Source organism: Phalacrocorax carbo, chromosome 6 (assembly GCF_963921805.1).
Source record: "Phalacrocorax carbo chromosome 6, bPhaCar2.1, whole genome shotgun sequence".
Lineage (NCBI taxonomy): Eukaryota > Metazoa > Chordata > Aves > Suliformes > Phalacrocoracidae > Phalacrocorax > Phalacrocorax carbo.
The window spans coordinates 2,976,782-3,000,350 of record NC_087518.1 but is presented as its reverse complement, the minus strand read 5'-3'; the positions used below and the strand labels follow the sequence as shown (position 1 = coordinate 3,000,350).

Below are 23,569 nucleotides of genomic sequence, written 5' to 3'. Positions count from 1 at the left end.
TTTAAGCACCTACATCCCACTCAAGCCCCGCGTTCCCCTGGCTTCCGTCAGTCCTCCGGCGGGGCTCGGCACCGCTGGGGCTGCCGCCGGCGGTGCAGCGGAGGCACGGCTCGCGCTCGCCTCCGTCGCGGGGTGGGAGCCCAGGCGCGTGCCGTCCCGGCGAGGAGGGGCCGGGCTGCGAGCTCACACCCTCGCTCACGCCGGGGTCGGCTGGCCCTACAGCTGCGCCCTTAGCAGAGGAGGCAGAGCACAACACCTAGTTATTTTAATGACTGGAGGTGAACTGTGAATTTCTTAAGAGCCAATGAAGCAAAACGTTTTCAGTCAAGCTACCCACATTAATAACAGACGGTAAGAGATTGCCTATACCTTTAATACGATGAAGTACGTCTGCGATATTTCCCTCGTTAATATTAGGCCACGTGTTAAAATATCGAACTTCAGCTTGCATCCTTCTGAGGAAAAAAATGAAAAGGACAAAAATGAAAACTCCCATGGCACCGTGTGCCCGAGCCGTGCTGAGCTGGACCTCTTGCTCCTGTCAGCGCATCCCCAGGAGAGACCTCGCAGAGAGCAAACCAAGGACTGGCCCGAGCCACCCCCCTCCTCCGGCAGCTCCCGAGGGGCACCGGGAAGCCTGGGGAACCGCGGGGTGCTCGGCTGCCAAGGGCCCGGGCGCGTGGCTGGTGCTGCAGTGTGTCACCTCCACACCAGCAGTTACTTCTCTATCCCTGTTTGGTTATTCCTGCTGTAACCGTGCTGTTCGTTGCCGATTTGCTCTTTCTTTGTATATCCAAGGAAATGCAAATACAGAACGCAATCAGGAGGATGAGACACTGCAGCCAGTGTTTGCCAAACAGTTTAGCGAGTGTGAGCACCTCCATTAGAGGCAGAAGTTGGAGCAGCTTTAACAATTTTCAGCCTGTTCTGAGCATCCGTGCAGAAAGAAATCACCTAAAACCATGATTCATTTTTTAAAATGCTGCCTGAGCTCGAGTCCCTTAAAAATAAAAATGTCATTACTAATTAAGGGGAAGTTTGCATTCAGTCACAAATGCTGGCATGCCAGTTTGGTACACACGCATGTAGCAGGATTTAGCCCTGTGCTTAGGTTTCAGAGACGTCTCCAGAGTCCCCTGGCAGAGCAGCCCCGGACAAGGAGACCTTGTGCAGCCTCCCTGAGAGCGGAGGCAGAGCCAGCCAAGGCCATTAACTGCACTTGCTCCTCACGGAAGAAGCATAATGCATATCAGATTGCAAATGGAGCAGAGCTTAAACATAGCTTTTAATGGCTCTGCAAACACTTACATTTGAGAAAAACACCAGAGCATAAACTCATTATTTACCACTAAATAAACTCCTTTTTTTTCCCCCCACTATGGCCTGCTCGCATTCAGCTACAGCACTGCCTCTGCAGATGGCTTCCCACAACTCAGGCAGTATCGTAGCTGCTTAGTTTATGAACACATACCCATTTATGCTGTTGGACATAAAATGGACCAGAAAGTTTTTCACAGTGTGGTCTGACGATGCTGCAGACCGTGGGTGATGCCAACCACAGATACCCTCCATCTCAAAGGTCGGGGTCCGCACGCCACAGCTCGGCTCCGGGTCAGTAATTAGCAAAGTGTTCAAGGGATCAAATCTATTTTCTTCTCTACTCCAGGAATCCTTTGAGGAGATCATGTTCGTCAAAGACACTAGTTATTGGAATGGATTTAGCACATTTCATGTCAAAGGCTCTGCTCGCTGGAAGGCCACAGATGCTCAAATATCAGCCTCAAGTGTGATTAGTTTGATAAATTACACAGCAGTCTTTCTCCTACCTGATGAGGTGCCTGCTCAAACTCTTCTGGAAAGAATATTCAAAATGAAAAATCAGGAAGAATTACATTTCTTCAATGCTAATAAATTTTTTACATGTCATCCACCAGCACTCAGCACTCTCCCGGAGAGGCACGGCGGCCGTGCGGGACACAGAGCCCTCTGCAATTACACCAGCAGAAAATATCACACGTGCTGACCACCTCCTAAAAACTGCCAGTTTTAAAATACTGCCAGTTGTAATGAGAAAAACATCGGTGAGAAGAAGCTCTGTTCAGAGATGCTGCCCTTCTCCGTGCCTGCCTACAGCTGCGCTGCAGCAGCATCTGCTAGGACACTGGGCTCAGACTGTGCCCCTACAGTCCTGTTCTCTAAATTTTTAAATACTGAATAATTTAACATCTCAATTCTCTTATTGAAAACAGTATTGTTTTGCTCACGTCACTTTAAAAAGGTCTTATTACTTAAATTTAGCTCGGACCGCTGTGTATGCGCACGGCTGATCCCCGAACAGCGTGAGCCTGCCAGCCCGTCTCCAGCTGCTGTTCCTGTGGCCCAGCTCCTGTAACTCATCTCTTTGATGGAAATAATCATAGCTTATAGTCACCGCTACATCCCCTGCGCCCTCCAGGCTGCTAAGCATCCAGCTGACCCCTGCGGTGCCTTTGCTAAGGCAGCCAAAAATCCCGAGGCTTGGTACAAGAGTGCAATACTTTCTCCTTGCAAATAATGCCGCGTGTGCTAGGGAGGGCTAGCTGATTCCCTGGCTGTGCCCATCGCTCACAGAGCATCGCTGCTCCGAAGCCGATAAACCAAAGAGCCAAGAAGAATTTCTCTTCAGTAATTTTCCTTTTGCCCATTACCACGTGCATCATATAACATAACTGCACATTTCTTTGTGACTCAGAAATAAAGAATTGTTTAGATGTTTAATAAACAACAGAGTTGATTAAAATTAGTCACATTCTGTTGTCTGGAGTACGGAAGTTAATTGGAAGATCCGATGATTTACTAAAGTTTGAAACACCAAATGGTTTTTTGAGTAACTTAATGACAACTAGAATCAGAATGTAACTGTGGAAAATGGAAATTTTATTTTAATTCCAGCTGAAGTACTTTTGTAAATAAGCTTGCTCTCGACTCATAGCGAGAGGTTTATCACAGCTTGGTTTGCTGTTACATATTTTAAGGTTATCCGAGGGTACGTTAAATGCGGTGACCGGATCACATCCATCATAGCACACTGGAACAGCAATTTAATTCTTCTAAATAAAACACAAGAGGGGAGTGAGAGTGGCAACTGGGAGGAATCTCTTGAACAAAAAAGATCAAGAACAGCAATTGCCTGGTAGCTGAGGAGCAGGGGCGGCCGGGGAGCCCTGCCGGGCACCCCCAGCAAACCCCCTCCCGCCCCACGGCTTTGCTCCCCGAAGCGCGCACAGTGGTTTTTGATAATGTAAACGCAAAATGTCGACGCGGTCATTTCAGAAAAAGGCACTGTGGCATTTTCAGAATATGTTTCCACCTCCGCCTTTTGTGCCTGCACTGATTTCTGGTGCTGTGGGGGATTTTTTCGGTAGAGGAGGCACATCTGCAGAAAATGCCAGCGTGTTTTTTCCCTAGAATAAAGACAAATAATAGGAAGGGAGCCAAATTCTCTCAGCAACAGTGGAATAACTCCACAATAGCCCACAGAGCCCAATGAACATCACACAAAGCTAAAACTGGATTTATACTGCACACAGCGGAAAGGAAAATGCGTGCCATTAACAGGAAAGCTTAAATCAGTGGAAGAAGGTGGAAATGTTGCTTTTCCCACTGAAATGCTTTTTAACATGATTGCAAAGAGCCCGACGTGCAAAAAAAAAAAAAGCGAGGCAGCCACCAGATGGTGCAGGTGGCATCTCCGGGTCTCCTCGCTCCCGAGGTGGGCAGAGGCTTCCGTAAATTAGAAGCAGTGTTTGGTAAATGGTAGGGAAAGAGATGTTGTTTCTTTTCAGTATCCTAGGAGTATTTCCAGCCGTGGAGTATAATAGGAAAAAAAAATAAGGAAGGAAAGAAAATAACAGAGAAATGTCCCTGTATAACTGCTCTGTCACTGCTTGCGACGGAAGGCGCGGTGGGACGGATGCAAGGCGGGGGTGCTGCGCTAGCCATGCTTGGCCTCAAAGGACTTTCGAAGGCCTCACTCATTGTACCCCAGTTCATTTCAGAGCTGGGATATCACATCCCAGAGCTCACATCATCATCACAGAGCTCAACTCTCCTGAGTTTTGTTTTTTTTCCCTTACCAGGATAGCACAGAATTTTTGCAGACATTTTTGTTCTTATCAAGAGATGATCAAATCCCCCCATCGCATCATGCCAGGAAACATAATCTTGTTTCCTGAGCAACTTTCCCTCCTCCTCCTCTCCCATGGAAGAGCCACCATCCTCCTCCTCTTCCACCTCCTCTTCTTCCACCTCCTCCTCCTCCTCTTCCACGAAAGACAGGAGCCATCTGGCATTAAGACAAAAAATGCCCGTTTCCTTCTCTCTTCCTCCCCGACATCACATTTACGAGTTTCAGTTTTACTTGTGTTTCCTACCACTAGTTTGGAGAAACTCCTTGCTGGCCGCGAGCACGTTACCTGCCCCGGGAGCTGGGGACGGTCCTGGGAGCCGGTGACCCCTGACTGCAAGGGAGTGAATCCAGTTTGCACAAGGTGAGGACCAGATCCTCTCGGCATTTTATTACAATCTTTTTTTTTCCCCCCCTTCATTTCTTTTTACATCTCTCCCCCACTGATCTCTTAATCCTTGCGCTCAGCAGGTTGTTTATTGTTTATCTAAACACCTACTGTTGTCTAATGTTCCCTTCCAGCCCTCCTTAAACATTTGGCTTCTCCTGCCCTTTCTTAGCATAAACCAGCCCAGAACTGAATCGCACTGCAGTCCTTTCAGTTTAACATCTGCTTATTTTCCTCCAGTTGCTCTTCCACAAAGTACCGTATTTCAAAACAACCTTGCAGCTCCAATATTTTGCTCCTCTAACAAACACGGAGCTCCCACAGAGCTCTGCTGAGAGACATCTGAGTTTACTACAGGTTTAAAGATCACACCTTTCCAGAGGCATCAGCGCTTACACAACTGGAAATGATTTTGTCTTCAGTCAGAAATAGACTGCTGTTGCAAGGGAATTATTCCTGAGATATTGCTATCTGCTTGTTTCTCCACAAGGACAGAGAGGAAAAAAAAAAAAAGGGATTATGCAAAGCTTAAAATATGTGGAAAAGGGAAAAATAACAAATCTGAAACATTTGCAAGTGAAAACATATCATGCAATGCAAATTCCTCTAGAATTTACAAAACAGAAAAGGTGTTAAGTGTCAGTCCAAATTTCTCCTTACATTTCATGTTCTTCACTCCCACCTCCAGGCCTCCCCCAAATTCCCAGTACCCATGGCAGCGGGCTGGTGCGTGCCGATGAGCGCGGTGAGCATGAATCCCCCTCCAGCAGAGCCGGCTCGCTCCCGGGACTGACCGAAAGGTGGAATTACAGCTTCAGAGTGCTCACGGGTCCCCTCTGCGTAAAGGACAAAGGCCTTTGGATTGAAATGTGACACGGTCACACTGGTTGGAAAGATAATCTGTAACTTAAGGAAGCGTAATCTGGGATAACAGGGTTTTAAAAGTATCCAAATAATTCTTGAAATTATATCTACTGCATTGGAAAGTCGCCTCCATGAAACTCTGTAACTTGCTTTGTTCCCACTCCCACCAGTATTGTAAATTTAATGATCCTGTGAGACTGCCTCATCGATGCTTGGCTTGCTGTCGAGCAGGAATTTTGGAAAAGCTGGCTGCAATGCTGAATGGCTGAACTAACAAAGAGCATCCAAAGCCACCTTGCTTCATCTTTGCAACATACCCTCCTCTGTTCCCAGAACTGCTTTCAACAACCATCAGCCCAACTGATATTGGTACCTTTCCAAATACTTTATACGTCCCTTCAAATACCTCTGTGAGTGTTTGCTCATTTTTCCTGATTTTTCTAATTGACCAAGACTAAACAGCAAAGACATATGACAGTAAATTGCTTTGGCCACTGATTTTTGAAACGGCAGTAGCTCTCCAACCACCATCCTTTAAGCATAAAGGAGCAGGCGGCGATTGGAAGCTGAGCTGGGTGGCAACTGCAGCAAACGCCAGTTGGAGAGTTGGAGGGGACGATAATCCAGCCCGAGATGCCTGAGGAACTGGGTAAGAGCTTCAGGCAACATTTGGTGGTTGGTACTGACATGTGGGAGAAGATCTAGGGCTCCTGAAAGGCCACGGAAGGCTGTGGCAGGGCAGAGAAGCTGCACGATGACCGACTGCGGCACGGGGTTTGCGACCGGCACAGCGAGGTGAACTTGCTGTGGGGGGTTTACTAGTTTTCTGCGTGAATGTATTGACCTAGTTTTCTGGCAATTCCTGGATTTATACTTACAAAAAAATATTGTACTGACTTTTCAGAATACATACTGGAGAAGGGAAATGGGGTTATACAAATCAATCATAGAATCATAGAATCTTTAAGGTTGGAAAAGACCTCTGGATCATTAAGTCCAACCGCCAACCCAGCATTACCATGTCTCCTAAACTGTGCCCTGAAGTGCCACAAGTACACATTTTTTTGAACCCCCCCAGGGACGGTGACTCCCCCACCTCCCTGGGCAGCCTGTGCCAGGGCTTGACAACCCTTGCAGTGAAGAACGTTCCCCTCATCTCCAACCCAACCCTCCCCTGACGCAGCCTGAGGCCGTTCCCTCTCGCCCTGTCACTGGTGACTTGGGAGCAGAGACCAGCCCCCCCCTCACTCCAGCCCCTCTCAGGCAGCTGCAGAGAGCGAGAAGGGCTCCCCTCAGCCCCCTCTTCTCCAGGCTAAACCCCCCCAGCTCCCCCAGCCGCCCCCCAGCACACTTGTGCTCCAGACCCTGCCCCAGCCCCGCTGCCCTTCTCTGGACACGCTCCAGCCCCTCCAGGCCCTTCTTGTCCCGAGGGGCCCAAACCTGAGCCCAGCACTCGAGGTGGGGCCTCCCCAGGGCCCAGCACAGGGGCCCCATCCCTGCCCTGCCCCTGCTGGCCACAATCAACTAAGTTTTTTTCAGTTACAGCCATTTTAATACAGTTTAGCAGTATATATATGAAATAAATGCAATAAGGCTGCTACAAAGCTCATCTATACCCTCCTTATTAATTCCACAGTACCTCCCATCTGTGCATCACTTACAGTGAAAATGTATGCCTTCCCATGCCTCCTAAATTATGCCTATTTTAAGAAATATTGAGTGAGACACCGGGGTTCAGCAGGATACTTTGTCAGCACATTGATTGGGATTTGCATGGAAGGGCAGTTTGTGTACGGTCCTGTTTCTCACAGCACGCCCGAGTCTCAGCCACGAAGCGAATTCCCTTGCAATTTACAGCCCTGTTCTTTTCCATTTGCGCCGCTAAGTCATTCGGTTCCTGACAGGTCTCAATTCCAAACCATGGATCGTTCAGCACAAAACGAAACGGCATCGTCGCCCTAATCAATGCGCACTCGTGGTAAACTGCAAGCCTACGTACAGCTCCCAGGCTGGGTTTTGCAACAGAGTTTTTCCCCTCCGGGCCGCCCTGTGCCGTGGCAGCCGGGGCGGTTGCTGAGTGCCAGGAGGCGGCTGCAGAGAGGAATGCCTGACTGCGGCTGGCCGCCCCGCCGGCCGCCCCTCCGCACCCTCATCCCACCTGCAAGGGGTTGAAACCATTAAACCTCCATCAGAACCTAAATGCCAATACCTGTTCTATAAAATGGAGACAAACCCGTGATATACATCCACTCCAGCTACCTGAACGAGTGAAGAATATGCAAAAACCTTTCTCTTCTTCACATGCTGTATTTTACAGTCTTTTTTTCTCTCATTTTTTCTTCCATTTTCTGTTTTCTTTCCCTTCCTACTTTCCCACACTCCCATTCCACCTCCCTCGCTAGCCCACCAGCAGCAGGCTCTTGCCACCTTCCCGCATCCCACCTCCCTCCTCTGCCCTTCCCCAGCCCGAGGCTCGCAGAGGAGGGCTGTGAATGCCAAGAAGGACCAAACCCAGCCCTTGTCACTCAGCCCATGTCCTTGCAAGCGTACAACAAGCCTGTGGTCTTTCTGCCAGCGGTGAGTGTTGGGGAAACCTGCCTCCATGATTCCCCTGCAACAGAAACAGAAGTAGTGCTGCAGTTTATTCCTCTTACACAGTGTCATGTAAAGGAAGGCTGGCCAGGAGATCCCATTCCTCTGGTGGGCTGCTCAGCTTGTTTCCTGTCATTTAAAGCCCTACTGGTGACTGGTTTGGGTGAAGAACCATCAGAATCCAATAAAATCCATACAAAGAATCAGACTGTAAAATAAAATACATACAGAGCAGCCTTGCAAACACAACTTTGCAGCTGTGGAAATCCCACCCCTGCAAGGGGAGCAAAGGGCTTCTTTCTCCCGCAGGTCTAAGTCCATGTCTGGCACGAGGAGAGACGGTGGAAAAAGGGGTGAATGCAAGTTCAAAGATATATTTGTGTTCCTGCACCACCTCTGCACAGGAAACACAGAGCGATGTACTGGGATTGCACCAGAAAGCACTGATTTCCCACTGATGAGAGCAAAAGAAAGGGCAACCTCACAGTCAGCAGCGCACATCGGTAGTGCAGCACAGGCCGAAGATGATGAGAAAGGAATGCCTGTAGTGTTTTTCTGCCAGTGTCTTGAGCCTTGCTGCCCACCATGGCAGAAGTGATGCCATCCTGTTTTGGGAACGTATGGGAAGGTGCCTTCCTATTTCTGCAAAGTAACATGCAAAAAACACCTTACAGATTATTCAGTTCAGAAGAACTATTCCAGGCAGAAAGTAATACTTAATGTCACTATCCATCACGGACAGCAGTTATGCCTTCGCCACTATGCAGCAAGCTTCAAAAGAATGGGAAAAACTAAAGACAAATATATGTTAGCGATACACTGGCCTCTGCTGACGGCAGCTTGTCATCCCTGAGAAAACCCTGCCACGTTTCTGTCTGAACAGTTTCCATTAATGAAGTTAACCAGCATCTCGACACACAGGCGTTGCATTGCATTAGACTGTCACGTATTGATTAAAAAACCTCCCTGCCTCTGTGACAGGTTCAGCTACATTTTCAGAATCGACATATTTAAATATTGGAAGATTGCTGCCAGTCTTTACCTTTACGCAGCGTAGCACTGCACACGGTGGGTCAGACGCTGTCTTTAAATATTTACAAGAAATCCACTGTCTTCTTGCTTGGAGCCTGCAAGGCAATCCGAAAGCTCAGAGAAATGTAATATCCCGCTCCCTGGCTTTCCTGACTGCAAGACCCAAACGTGCTTTTCTCTACATTCAAACTTGATCAGCTTTCCCGAGTTTTCTGTGCTGCATCTGAGTATTTACATCGCCTGTCAGTAGCACAGGGCCAGACACTGAGGCAAAGGCAGTTTTTTGTTTCCCAGTCCCTGATTTCCAGCCCGTCTGAGTGAGAATGAGGCTCCCAAGAGCTGCTCCAAGTGGAGCGACTGTCAAGAGCCCCATGACCGGCTCCCATTGTGGCTGCTCAACCAGATATATGCCAACACGAGTGGAGCTTGTGTTTTCAGTATGGCAGAGGCTGGGCCCTCTGATTGCTCTGAGAAGCTCTGCTGGTTTCGGTACGAACAGTACTTACAGCCTCCCTCCCTTCCAGCCGCCGTGCGTGCAGCTGCAGAGGTGCCCTGGAAGAAACAGGTCTGCAAATCCATCCTGTAAGTGCAATGGTGCGAAATGTGCCAGCACCATGTAATTAACAGCAATCGTCACTACATACAGAGGACTCGACTTTCAAAAGAAACCTGGCGGTCTCTTTTGCAAATCTACCTTTTAGGCCATGCATTTGCTCATAGGTTTGTGGGAATCCTCATCTATGGCGGCGTAAAAAGCGTACGTGCTTTCTACAAACACAGCCAGCGGGTGCTATATTTAAGATTAAGTAAAAACCACCTAGAGAACAGATGGAGCAGGGCATCTGCAAACTGAAAATAGACATTTCTTTAAAAATAGAGGAAAGCACTTTAATTTGGTTCAAAGGTTGAAACGAACCATTAACAAATATAGGCTCATCTAAATACCTGCTTGTCGTGTATATTTAATTGTTTTCATTTCCACGTCCATTTGGATTGTGCTCTGCACTCTACGCCATCACCACAGCTTGTCCTGAAGTGTCTGACCACGGAGAAGGATTTTATTGTATTTCTAAATGCAGAAGAGGAGATTTCTGGGCAAAAATAGATACAAAAAAACACCCAAAAGGCTGTTACGGAGATTTATTAGTCACTCCCTGAGTGGGAACCAGCACGCTCGGCACAAAGGGAATGTAAAAGCAGGGGTATGTAGCAGGGCAGCAACAGGGCAACGCATTAGAAATACACGAGTCTGAAAAAAACCCTGCTACTCAAAGACGGTTTGGTAGAACTCACCACATAAGAAATCACCATCTTCCTTCTTTTTCTTCAAAGCAGGGTGAAACTTTGGAAAGCATCGCTCCTTCCGGAGAGCGGCATCCCAGCAGTTCTGCGCAGGCGGGCCCGCCCGCGCCCCCCGCCGCTCTCCCCTGCGCGGGGAGGGCTGTTGTACGCGACCTAGGGGAGCTTCTAGGGGTGGGAGGTACGAACCCACTCACTAATATCAGATCAGCTGCAAAAGGTGTTTCAGAAGTAGCTAATTAACAAACTTTTGACAAATCTAACGTGAGCAGATACATGATGTTTGCAGTTACTCCGCACGCAGGCTGCAGACTGCAGCTCTAAATGTTTTTCAGAGTCCTTGAAAAATTAGTTTTCTTCACAAGTCTACTCATTATTTATTAATTACTCTTATTATGAATTCTGGATCACCACCATTTCCTCACTCATGAGTCCAAGTTTTCCCTCTCTTATTAAAACGTAGTCAGGAACCTGAGTACAAGCCTCCTCCATCTGCCTGTTTTCACCTTTGGGCAGTAAGCGTGGGTTTTGCTTTATGTTTTAGACAAGTGAAGGGCAGCAGAAAATGAAAACTCCTGTGTCATAGTTCCAGCTTTGTTTCTAGCCACCAGCAGGTTTCTTCCAAGCCAGCAGCTCTCTCTGCAACCAGGTTTTCCCCATATCAGGTACTTACGTGGCCCCAGCAGCAGCGCATGCAAGATCCTCAAAGTTTTAAATATTTTCCCCTTGGAAACCCCTGTCAAGGAAGGTTGTTCTTCAGGTGAGATATCAAAATGCAAAGACATCAAGACCTGGCAGTGCTTGACCATGAAGAGAAACTGTTTTCTCAGTACAAATGGCACCTTAAGCACCAGGACAACTGCTGGAGCAAGGCCAGCGGTGAGCTACAAAGACGATCAGGGGCTGGAGCATCTCCCTTGGGAGGAAAGGCTGAGAGACCTGGGTCTGTTCAGCCTGGAGAAGAGAAGGCTGAGGGGGGATCTCATCAATGCCTATAAATATCTGAAGGGTGGGTGTCAGGGGGATGGGGCCGGGCTCTTTTCAGCGGTGCCCAACGCCAGGCCAAGGGGCCACGGGCACAAGCTGGAACACGGGAAGCTCCCCCTGAACATGAGGACAAACCCCTTCCCTGTGCGGGTGCCAGAGCAGGGGCACAGGCTGCCCAGAGAGGCTGTGGGGTCCCTTCCCTGGAGACATTCACCCCCCGCCTGGACGCGGCCCTGTGCCCCTGCTCTGGGGGTGCCTGCTCCAGCAGGGGTGGGACGGGGTGAGCTCCAGAGGGCCCTGCCAGCCCCCACCAGTCTGGGATCCTGTGACGTTTTCTCTGCACACACAGGATTCCAGCGAGGTTTCTGTGTCCGTGGGTCCCGGTGCTGGTTAAGCAGCCGGCTGTAACGCCCTGATCTTTCTAACAGCTGTGGCCAGAGCTACTTTGGCAGGTTTGCCATCATTGCTGTGTCAATTAGGGGCATGAAAATCCGTCCTACTAACTGGCTTCATTATGGAAACAAGTTATTACAGGGAGATGCAACTAATGTGAGCATTAAAAAAAAATAATCTCTCTTAAGCATCATTTGGACAGATGGTTTTTCCCTCTTTGTGAAAGGTTTGGGTTTTCAACACAAGCCGCCTCTCCAGTGGAGAGGAGGTGGGGTAATTGTCTTCTAATTAACACTCGACTGGCTGAAAAGAACATTTTTTTTTAAGTGGAGGAGACGAGATGCAGTTTTCTTACACAAAATTTAGATATAAAAAAAAATAATCATAAAATCACTGCTGTTTTGGTTAATGTCAGGAAAATTTGTATTCAAGAAAATACTGAAACTGGGGTCCTGATTCTTTCCCATTTTACACCATCTTGCAAGAAAAACCTGGAAAAAGACTACTCAGGAGCCAAGAGTCTATTTTCTTAGGAGGTGAACCACATATACCCAATGAAGAAAGTGACAATTCCTTCGTGTTTCTGAGTTATGGATTAGAAAAATAGCCTCAGCAACACTGATCAATGGGAACTTCAAAGAGAAATGGGGACCATCTATTATGTTTTCTCCCAATTACCATCCTTCTGCTGAGAATTGCATGTTATGTGCCTCCTAGGCGCCAAAAAAAAAAAAGGGAGCAGGATTTAAAAAAAAGCTCATAAAAGAGTTTTACCTTTTTATTGAATCTAATCACCATAGAGCCAGTTAAGTTGGTAGTAAATTCTGAGGTGCTGGTGCAGGTGGGACCGCTCTGCAAAAGCATGGGAATTTTTTTTTAAACTTTGTAGCCAAAGCAAATAAAGGAAAAAGATATTAAAATACATTTGCATTGAATAAACATTTGAAAAACTTATTTCCAGGTGAATTAGTAGCTTTTGTCCAGCCTGGTTAGGTTTTACAGTCCTTTAAAGCCTCCAAGACTGCATTTTTTAAGCTGTGAAATGAAAGTACCATTTTGAACACAAAAGTCAGAAACATCTCTCAAAGTTGTTGTTTCTACTGATTATTTTCTTCCCTTTCTATTCACAACTAATTGACAGATTTTATCTAAATCCATTAATCATGTCCAGTAAGCTGAAAATTATTTGCCTTATTTTGTTAGGGGAACTTTAGCTCTTCATCCTGTTATTTCGATCTAATTTGCTCCCCGGACCAGTTTTTGGAGAGAACTGATTGCCCCCGTCTTCTTTTCTATTGGAAACCACAGATAAGCGTGTTTCTATCATTCACTCCTTAAGGTGAATTGTCTCTCCCTCCATAACCTAACCTAAAGGCTTCATTAAAGCAGAGAATCACACCTGAAGCCAGGAGAACACTGGAAAGCAAGAAAAATAGCAGCATCACCCCCTGAGTTGTTGGTACTTTTCCACAGTGGGACTTTTTACCTCCAGCCCATCAAGTGCCCAGCAGCTCCTGTTGTTCCTAATTGCCCTATTGGAGAGTGAGGATTTTCTAGCCGGTATTTTCTGCCTGCTTCAGAACATGTCACACGTTCGCCGTTTGGGGAGGCAGAGGCTCTTAGCACTTCAGAAGCGCTCTCAGCAGCAGCAGGACCTGGCCTTGAAACCCTTTGCTCCGGGTTGCAGAGTAGTTACGCAAGCGAAATAGCAAATTACCCCGTGCTCTGCCTCCAACACTCGCCTGATGCTGGCACACCAAGGGGAGATGTGCGACCAGGAGCATCTTCCTTCCTCCCCGCCGCCGGAATTACGGGGGCCGCTGCCCGCGCTGGAAGGAGCACACGCCCCTTTGCCAGTAGTTGAACTATCAACAGCACAGAATTAAATGATGCGATCTTTCAGATCATTAACAAGTCCTTATTCTCATTTCAGTGTAACTATGAAATCACCCCTGTGGTTATCCAGAATTAGGCATGGCTTTATTTTGCAGGCCCAGATAACGATAGATTACATTCAGGAAATCATGTAACAATTATCTCTAAAATTAGTCCGCACGCAGGGGACTGGTGAGCTGGACTGGAAAAATAGAACTTTCTTTCCCCACCCCACTCCAAACCCTGCCTCCTTAACCCATACCACCTTGATACCTCTCGTGTCGTTATTTGTGTTACATTTTGTCCTCACACAGTTCCACGCCTCGCAATACCCAAAGAGATGAAAAGCCCCTCAAATACCGTGTGAAGGCAATTCTGCTTTGCAAAATGCCAGGCGCCTGCAGCGATGCCTGAAAAGGCAGGGTTTGTCCATCGGTACCACACGCTGGGTACCAAATCACCAGCCTGGAGGATTCAACTAGGTTAAAGACCAAGCACCCTGTGTCCCTAACTGGATGGACACAGTGTCCTATACATAATGCCCTATTTCTCAGCATTTTTCAACCTCTGAGATATTGCAGAGCACAAAACTTTAAGCAAAACTGGATGTTCGGTGAATGCTCTGATTGCACGTCTTTGTAGAGGTAGAAAGAGCAGATTCCTTTTGGCACCAATAGGAAGAACAGCGAAATGACAGTAGCTGATCAATGGTTTTGATTCAAAAGTCATTTAATTTAAAGGAACAAAACTTGGAGCTCCTGCAAGGCGGACTGTTTTGCTCAGGTGAAAAGCTGTATCGTGTCAGCAGGGGCTGGGTTTGAATTATGCTTTGGCCGGTATTAAAGTAACATCCTTCCCTTTTAGTGACACCTTCCCATGGGAAAAATCAAAGCAATAAGTGGCAGCATTTCACCTGATTAAATGACTATTAGCATTATTAATTTTTAAAATTGTTTTTTTTTTTTAGCAGAACAAGTTAGGTGCCAAAAATATACCTGCTTCGTTAAAATGTAGATTTTATTTTACGGAAAATACTAGTATAGGTTTGCATTTACAGCACCTGACATGGACTACAGCACGTCTGCTCCGGACCAAACATAGGCAGAGTACAGATTGAATGCTCTGGGCCCAGCTGAGTGAAAGCAGCCTTGTTAACCGCAGCTACACGAACCTGTCATTCACACGCACTGTCACGTTAATGACAATTTCACTTGAAAATTGCATCTGGGCTGGACGGCTGCCGGTGCGGAAAGCAGCTTTGCATCCGGAGGTTAACGGGTTTACTTGTGGAAATCGGAAAAAATACAGGTTCTTATTTCATTCTGCAGCAAAGGAGGTTATTTGTGGGTTTTTTAACGGGAAAGGCTGCCGCCTGAAGGCTCACCAGCGGGGTTTGCAGCGTCAGCATTTCTAACGGGCTGAGCTGGATGAGGTCCTGACCAGTACTTGAGACAGTAACCTCCCAGGAAAACTTCCAAGCGCTGCTTTCACTGATTCAGCCGCTTCTCAACCTTCAGTAAAGGGGCATTATTCTTCGAAAGACCATTATTTGGACAAATCGAGTGTGGCAATGCAGGGAGCCCAGCAGTGTCACGGCAGAGCAGGAGCTACCGGCAGCTGAGGAAGGAACAGGACAAAGACAATATACCCAACAGCGTCTGTGTTATGGACCTCTTCCAAGAACAGCAAGCTGATTTGGTCCTTTAGTTATTTACATTCTACCATCCCAAGTCTTTTTTTTATATTTTTAATTGCACAAAGCATTTTTCTGCTCCTTCCAAAATACTTTTTATGTGGAAACTGCTAATGAAGCACCGCAGAGGTAACCGCATCCCAGTGGGTCTGGAGCAGCCGCCGCACACAGACAGTCCATGTCTTCTACTCCTGAGCCATTTCCAGCAAACAAGAAAGAGGGGAGAGCCTGCTGGACCCGTCTTCCTTGTTTTCTGATGGCACAGGAGCCTCTGAGGACGTTTGTGAATTTTAACCTGCCTGTGCTACCAGAGCGCCTGAAGCTCCAGCTGCAGGTTGTGGCTGATGGGGAGGTTCTTTGGCTCTGTGGGCACTCCAGAGACCGCAGACCCAATGTCTGATCGTAACGAAATGAGGCGAAGCGAAGCTCTAAAAACAGAAACCTGAAGCAACCTCCTCCGTGGTGTTCAGGATGCCAGCAGACATCCTCGCTAAGCCTGCGCCGAGGCTTTGTGCTGACCGTGGTACCACGCCTGGCTGTTTCACATGCTTACCTCTGAACTCGTCTCTGGAAGATGATGTTCTTTTGTAATTCTCAGCTGAGAAAATCCTCTCCTGCCAGGCTCCTGGTTGCTTTTCACTGCAAGTAAGCTTCCCGCAAACAGGTTTAACTTTCTGACACCTCTCTTTAGCTTGACAGGTAAAACTGTAACAAACAGCGGGTTAAAAAATCGTTTTGGGGGCAATTAGTCTGCAAGAATCATTACTTAGAGAGTCCTCACCACTGAAAAATAGCTCAGATTTTTTTAATCTCAGCCCTGTTAACACTGAATATGACAAAGGGCTGAAAAGAACCCGGCTTCCCTGTCACCGCGTGCATCCCCCGTGGCTCTCGCAGTACAAGGCGGGGGCTGCGGGCTTGCGACACGTCTCCCTGTTTGGGTACATATGCTAAACAGCGCGACTCCACACAAGCTGATTTTTTACCTGTCGATTGCCATAATAAGTCCCAGGTTTGAGCATTTTTCTAACGGAAAACTAGGTTGTCAAGGAAATAAATGTTTATACAGAACATTGGACTTATCACTGGGGTAAATCAGATGATGTTTGGGAAAAAAAATAGTAGTGGAAGTTATCTACAGCCATCGCGATTGAATAGATCCTTCTTACCATAATAGTACCTGAGACAGCCTTTCTTGCAGCGGGTCTCCCTGGGAGCTCAGCTGCGGAAGGAGAAGCAACACAGCGAGGACCTGGGACCAGGCATCCTCCCTGGGAGGGGAGGACGAGGCTGCTGGTGCTGGTGGACGCTCTGGCCCATCCTGCCAGGTACATCGAGGAGAAGCGGCTTGGAGGTGAGGACAGGCTGGAGACCTTCCCTCTTACCTAGATGTTCGTCACAGCTTTCAAGGTCAAATTGGGCAGCTGCCGGGAGATGAATTTCAGAGTTCACAGTGCAGATTATCAGCAGGATTGGGTTTTCGGTCACCTTAATTGCCCCTTATTAAGAAGATACATTTGCACAGCAAAGAGTACTCATTTCCCAGGTCCCAGGCTAATACCATGCAGTCACTGGCTTTGGTCTTTAATCATTCCAGATACACAACTCCCACTGATGTCAGCACAGGTTTTGCATTCTTGCAAAGTCAGCATCTTTTTAACAGCAAAATCCTGCACTCAGCTTTAGTGGGAACTGGGTGGCAAAAACAGAGTGAAAAATCCCAGGCAAGTCTCCTTTTTGACCCGACTTAAAATTAAAAATGCCATAAATACCACTCAGCAGAGATCTAAGAAAATGCCGTACGACTGCAGAGCAGCAATTGTTACGCTTGCTTTTGTGACGATGTCTTTGTACATGCACATGCGTGTGTATAAATATACTTTTAAAAAATTAAAGATCCAGGTATGGACTGAAAACAAAGTCTTCCTACACGTCCTTGTTGCAATCCGACCCACAAACACAAGGCTTTTGAATTTGGGTTATAAACACAGAAGAGGAAAATTTACATTCATGCATCTTCCACTGAACTAATTTAAAAACATCTGTTTAAACACTCTGACCGTGGAGTATTGGCTCTCTGGAAGTGAAAACAATTTACTGTATAGAGAGCTATAATCTGCCTGTGCGTGCTCCTGGATAAAATAAGGTTATCTGAGGTAGCAGCGCTTTGCTAGCCTCGACCAAGTGCAAAGAAAATGAGAATCTCTTTAATTAAGGTTATCAAGTTACCTTGCATTGCCTGGCTTTCACTGCAGAAGAGACGTGGTTCTCACAGGTCAATTGATACATGGGATCCTCAGGGCAATTTGCTCATGCGTCCATAGTCCAACTTCTCCTTTTTTTGAGCAATACCAAAAGTTTGACCTGCGACGGCTCCAGCGTTTTCCCGCCCGTTGCCTTTCGGGTGCAGCGTCCCATCAATCAGAGCAAGGAGGAGGATGCTGTGGTGTGTTTCTCTCCTCTTGGGAGCTGTAAAGGCAAAAAAATACTTTTTTCTAAAAATAAATCAGAAAGCCTTCACAAAAAGTCATGAGTTTATCAAATTTTTGAGGGCCCAAAAAACTCTTAAACTTAATTTAGGATTCAGTTTTCCCCCTGCAGTTTCTCAGCCCTGGTAGGAGCTGTAGGTATTTGAGTCTGGAACACAGATATTTTCAAATTTATTGTCGGTATGACAATGATTATGTAGCCCATTGAGATCGAGTGGTGTGATTTAGTGTTTTGGAGGCATTTGTCATGTTTGATGAATGCATCTGGTGATTCAGGGCAATGAAAATGCGAGATTTCCAGCTGGTGAGAGATAAAGGATGCTGGCTGATATACAGGGTTATGGCAGTGGCGATATAAGGTTACAAAAATTTTATTTGTTTCTCATTTAGAGTTTTAGAGGAAGATGGGAAGGGAGATATGCTTTAGCTGGCTCTCCAGGGTGGAGCTAGATAGGCTGTGTAGACATTTCTAACGCTTTGACAAAACTTACTTGGGAAATAACGAATATTTTTGCTCTCTTGTGTTGCTGGTTCCTCTCCTGTCATCACTTCTCTGCACATACCATCCACGCAGGTGCATTCAGGGAGACCCTCGAGTATCTCCAAATTACCCCAGCATTCACAATTCTGGGGAAAGTCATAGAAACACTTTGTTTTCTTGTTTGCCTGCTGTAGAGCGCGCCAGGGTTTGATACAATGCCAACGGGAGTCAAGGAGAAACTGCCATTAGACTGGGTCCAAATGCAGGCATTTTATCAATTTGAGTCATACGAGCCTCAGAAATTTCAGCCATATCCAGATAGCGTTCAATAATTTATGTCTCACTTTGGTTTAAAAATCACAGATACAAAGAGCTTCTTATGAAAACAAGGTAATTTCCAGTGTTTTATATTGCATCTTTAGCAAGAAATCATCTCACTCTGTACGGCGTGGGGACACCCCATTTTAAACACAGGATGCCAGAGGAAGGACCCAGAATCCAGTCTGGTTTTTGTATTCTCACTGAATCACCGATGGCTTTCAGAGAACGGAGGTGTCTTTATCAAATGTGGTGAAATGGCACAATGTGGAGGCAATCAACAGCTCAGAAGTGCCATTACCACCTCTGTCAGAGCCACCTCCACTTCCCTGAAAGCCATCTTTGCTGCCATAAGAACTGGTACCATAAAAAAAAAAGATGTATTTTTTGACGCTTTTCTATCAGGCATTTGTTCCGCAGAAGTTACAGGAATTCAGTAGGAAATATCCCGAGTGTGAGCCCGAGAATGGCAGCCTCCATGGATTTGCGAATTACCTCTATATCCACCTTTGTGCGTCTGTACGTGGGCAAAGGAGGCGTTTCACCATTTTCTTCACCGCTTTCTGATGAAGCCATACTCTGTGGCAGTGGTGTGATCAAGACTAAAGGCAGTAACCTCTTCTAATATTGGAAGTATAGCATCTACTCACTTCTCATACATCTTTTTTTAGGGTCAAAAGAAAATGTTTCCCCCCTGTCTTACAGCCAGCGGATCTGGCAGGTGCCTAAAGCTAGAGGCTCTGCTTTCAGAAGAAACCCACACCGGAAATTCTGATTACATGAGAGATGCCACGTTGTATTTTTCAGAAATTGGCTTGTAAAAACTCCCACATTCCTCCCAAACGTCAGGTTCGATCATTGCACTGCACCTGCCCCAATTCCCCTTCTGAGTTTCCGCAGCGCGTTGTTCATCACTCCCTGCTCGACACAGTTGTCTTGCAGAGTTATGTGCTTTCCACGCCAGGGGAAGCTGACTTCAGTAGCGAACGGACTATATTTCAGCCTGACAAATTCGCAGCTCCTTTGGGGATCCCATCAAATGCAAAGCGCTGTGCGAGCACAAGCCGTCGCTCCCTCGAATTCGACGCGGCCGTCTGCGGAGCAAGGTGCTCTCAGCGGGCAAGAGCTGGTCACCCAACGGCAGACATTTAACGCGACGATTAGCTTGATTGTGCTCCAGCCTCTTCCTCATTCGGACTGCCGCCAGCCGGAACACCTCCATTCAGAGTTTGCTGAAGTTTCTGTTATGAAGGGATATATTTGTTATGCTAAAATAGATTTATATGCAGCCACGCATTTACTGAAAGCTTGTCTAGAAGTATTATGTATCCAAACAAGTCCATTTGTTTTTCAGCTTGTTATAAGCTTCAACTTCCACGTATAAGATCTCCTGAGAAATAATGCCCACTGAAATCTGTCCCAATCAAGTAACTACTTCTGATCTAGGATCTCCATCATATCAATCTGTGTTTTAAAAACTTAATAAGGCTGAGCTGTCACAATGAATTCCTCCTTGAAAAAAGGGTGCTAAAAAGTGTTTGGTTTTCTCCTTCTCTATTATGATTTCCTTCGACTTCTGGTTTGGTAAATATTGCGCATACATTGACTCAGAAACTATTGAGCCTTAAAATGTTGTGCTTAATGTCAGCCTCCAACCCTATCCCATTTAAAATTCCTCTTGATTCCAGTACCTCGCCCTGAAAAGTACTGAGTGCTTTTAGCTCACAGGGTTGTGCTTCTAAGGGGACGAAGTAGAAACCCACCTACCTCTCCATAATTAAAACCACCAGATGGTGGAGGCCAAATCATGCCCATCTGAGCTGCACTTTGTGGAACGGTGTTTCCTCCATGAGTAGCCCCGTGAGGTCCATGGGAGACATACCTCACTGGAAGTGAAGGTGGAGAATCTGGCCTGGAAGAAACATTAGATAATTTCTCCCGTACATATTAGCCAGTTTGTACAGGTTTCGTTCACGTGCAGTAACTGCAAAACCACGTGGCTTTGCCATTCTCACGCATGGTGCTGAAGTGGTGCCTCTCTAACACCAACGTGCGTCTTCTGCTGCGCAACCCTCACCAGCACTTTCAAACCAGCTATTCAAAGCTATTTTGTTTATGTATATGGCTGTGAGAGCCTTGAAATCAGGGTCTCCGTAGGTGAAGGAGAAATATTTACCATCGTTGAATAAGGTGTGAAAACACCATGCGAAGAAAACTCAGGTTAGAGGCTGTTTAAGGCAAAAAGAAAGGAAACAGAGGATGCCATTCATTGCTTCAAGAGCAGATGGGGAACAATGCTTACTTCATTAATTGACATTTCTAAGTAAATTCAGATGTGCCAGGGCTAGTCCAGCTTTCTGAAATACTTTAGTCTCTAGCATTCAGATGGAAATACTCCGTATTAACTAATACCTCATTTTACCTTATGTTATTTAGGGATTCCAAAGAAAATATATTCCATTCATATTCCGTAAAAGCAAGCTCATGTTCTGCTGCTGTTAGCTGAGTTTTAACTGAATCTGAAGCTCAGCTTTCTCTTAAGAAAACCGGCTTCAGATGTACTAGAGCATCAATCCATAGAGTAGTACTTAGGAGGAATAAATTGATTTTCTCATTGCTCTATGTTGGCTAAAAAATATTCGATTATGTATTTAGCTACTAATGGAAAGTCATTAGTAGATTTTCATTTCATGCTTGTTTGCACCTGCAATCCATTTCTTCTTGTCCAAAGGACTGTTTCATTTAGGTTGCATGCTATAAATTTTCTTGCATATAAACTGATAAGCATCAGCTGAAACTCAGTATACATGGTCTGAAATAGCTCAGGGCCATCATTTTTACAACAGCATCATTAAAGCAACAGATCTCTGGTGATTCATTGTCACTTATTACTGTGCATATTGATGTTATAACTTGCCTTTTTGTTTACTCATTAAGTTTGTTATCCTTGCTAGTGACGGTCCCTTGACATCTTCCTGTTCGCTCATCCCGTGCGTTCTCCTGGAGCCCCACAAGGCTCCCGTCCCTCTGTTTTTAACCCAAAGATGGGACATTCCTAACTTTGGGCACCGAGTCCTGATGCCGCACTGTGGAGGGCAGGAGCGAGGGAACCATCCCCGAGGAGGGTCAGGGCACCCCGTTAGTCCAGGCAGGTCACCCCACCATTTCACCCCTGAGCCATCGTCAATGGGCTCAAGCTACCTTATTTTACGTGGGATGTAAAGTCTCCCGCAGGGGCTTACCTGGCGCCTCGCAGGGGGAAACCCTCCAGCTCTGCTCAGCGACTCCACCACTTAAACCCCAGTAACACTTTCAAACCATGAAATGGCTGTGAGGAGTAGGTACTGTGCATACACCCAATTATTGGAATGCATTACTTTGTATTTTGGCCACGATTAAACAGGATGCTAAGCTCAGATGGTATCTTTTCAAGGAAGTGTAGGCTGCATTCGAGGATTGAGATAGGCACTGACTGAAGACTGGCTTACCAAAATCAGTCCCTTTATCAGGCTAATACAGCATTAACATCAGTGCAGTCATAGTTTTACCTGTTCCTGGTTTTTAAACCATTATCTACACCACTATAAACCTAGTTTAGCTGCACATGGCTTGCTTTGATTCATGTTACATGTTTTGCGGCTCTTATTCTGCACCCAGTGGTTTAAAAACCAGTGGGACTAGGTCTTGCAATAGCAGGAGGTTATTTAGATTTTGTTTACTCCCGTGACAACTCCAGTAATCCTGAGCTTAGCATAACTTGGGTGGAGCAGCAGGACTGGGCCAGAGGTTTGAGCCTCAGCCACATTTTCATGCGAGTCCATGGGCCTGCAAGGGACAAGACCAATCCCACCGCGGCTCAGACTCACTGAAGCTTTCTGTGGATAAAGGACTCCAGCATTATACCACTGTAACATCATCATAATTATCCCAGTAAAAATCTCGGATGTTCAATAAAACTCTAATAAAACATATGCTCAGTGGTCACTTGCTTTATTCGGAGGGAGACATTGCTGTCTGTGTCGGAATAATACCCTGTTCTAACCCAGCCAAATCCAGCTACTCTGCCACCTGGTCATTTTTTAGAGTTTTTTTTTAACAATATAGAGTATAGCTCAACTATACTTTTAACTGCATAGATGAAAGGAGTGTATTTTTGCCTTTAAATCATTAGGTAAGAAAATGAGCCTAATGAGCCCAACTAGTCATCAGGAGAGTTGCTGCAGCCCTGGTATTTAGAGAGGGATCAGAGGAAACCCTCCGCACCGACCAGCAGCACAGGCTCCCGCTGGAGGGGCAACTGTCGAGCCAAGCCAGCTCTGCCCCGCAGTGGCACCTTACCTCTTGTCCCTAAGACCTCCTTGGTCCACAGCGGCACAGGAATGGTGACACGGCTTCAGGGATTTGATGCAGGTCCCACCTCCCAGCTTCTCATGTGGGCAATGTTCTGAGATAGGCGCAGAAGCCTTTTCAGTGGGTGTGAATGGGATGAGATGCTTTTTTTAGGAGATGTCTTCAAAGCAACTTCAACTAGTGACCACTCTTTTCCTTTTTGCTCTTTCATCTCCCTTTGATCTTGCTCCTGGGAGATGGAAAACACAGCTGAATCTCAGCTAGACCCCACACAAGTAAAGAAGTGGAGCAGTCATCCCTACTTACCCGTCCAATTCAAGCATTTCCAGCTTAGTCATAGACCACCCCGCGCTGTACCACTGAATGTTGATGGAAAGTCTCCTCCTGATGGTAGAAACTAGAAGTAAGAAGTCCAGAGATTAGAGGTGTAGGCACAGAAGCAGCAGATGACCATAACTCTCGCTTTGGAAGTTGCTGGGCATTTTATTTTGGAGTTCTGAATTAAAAAACCCCATGTCCTGGTTAGTGAAGCGGAATCTGATCATAATAATTATGCACATAAAAAATGAAAAACTTGCTCAACTTCAGCAGAATTATTCTGAATTGATCCAAATATAAGAACTGAATCTATTAGTGCTGTGTA

At 46.4% G+C, this 23,569-nt stretch overlaps 2 long non-coding RNA genes across 2 annotated transcripts; both read right to left on the bottom strand.

The window, feature by feature from the left end:
• Positions 1-10,729: 10,729 nt before the first annotated feature.
• LOC135314044 (uncharacterized) lies at positions 10,730-16,136 on the bottom strand. The gene is made up of 3 exons (XR_010373531.1): positions 15,842-16,136; positions 12,495-12,572; positions 10,730-11,076 (listed from the first exon to the last, which is right to left on the bottom strand). It is a non-coding gene; the product is annotated as an uncharacterized LOC135314044 (long non-coding RNA).
• A 1,387-nt stretch (positions 16,137-17,523) lies between these two features.
• Positions 17,524-23,316, bottom strand: LOC135314043 (uncharacterized). The gene is made up of 5 exons (XR_010373530.1): positions 23,233-23,316; positions 22,915-23,155; positions 20,344-20,488; positions 19,072-19,817; positions 17,524-17,757 (listed from the first exon to the last, which is right to left on the bottom strand). It is a non-coding gene; the product is annotated as an uncharacterized LOC135314043 (long non-coding RNA).
• Positions 23,317-23,569: the final 253 nt, after the last annotated feature.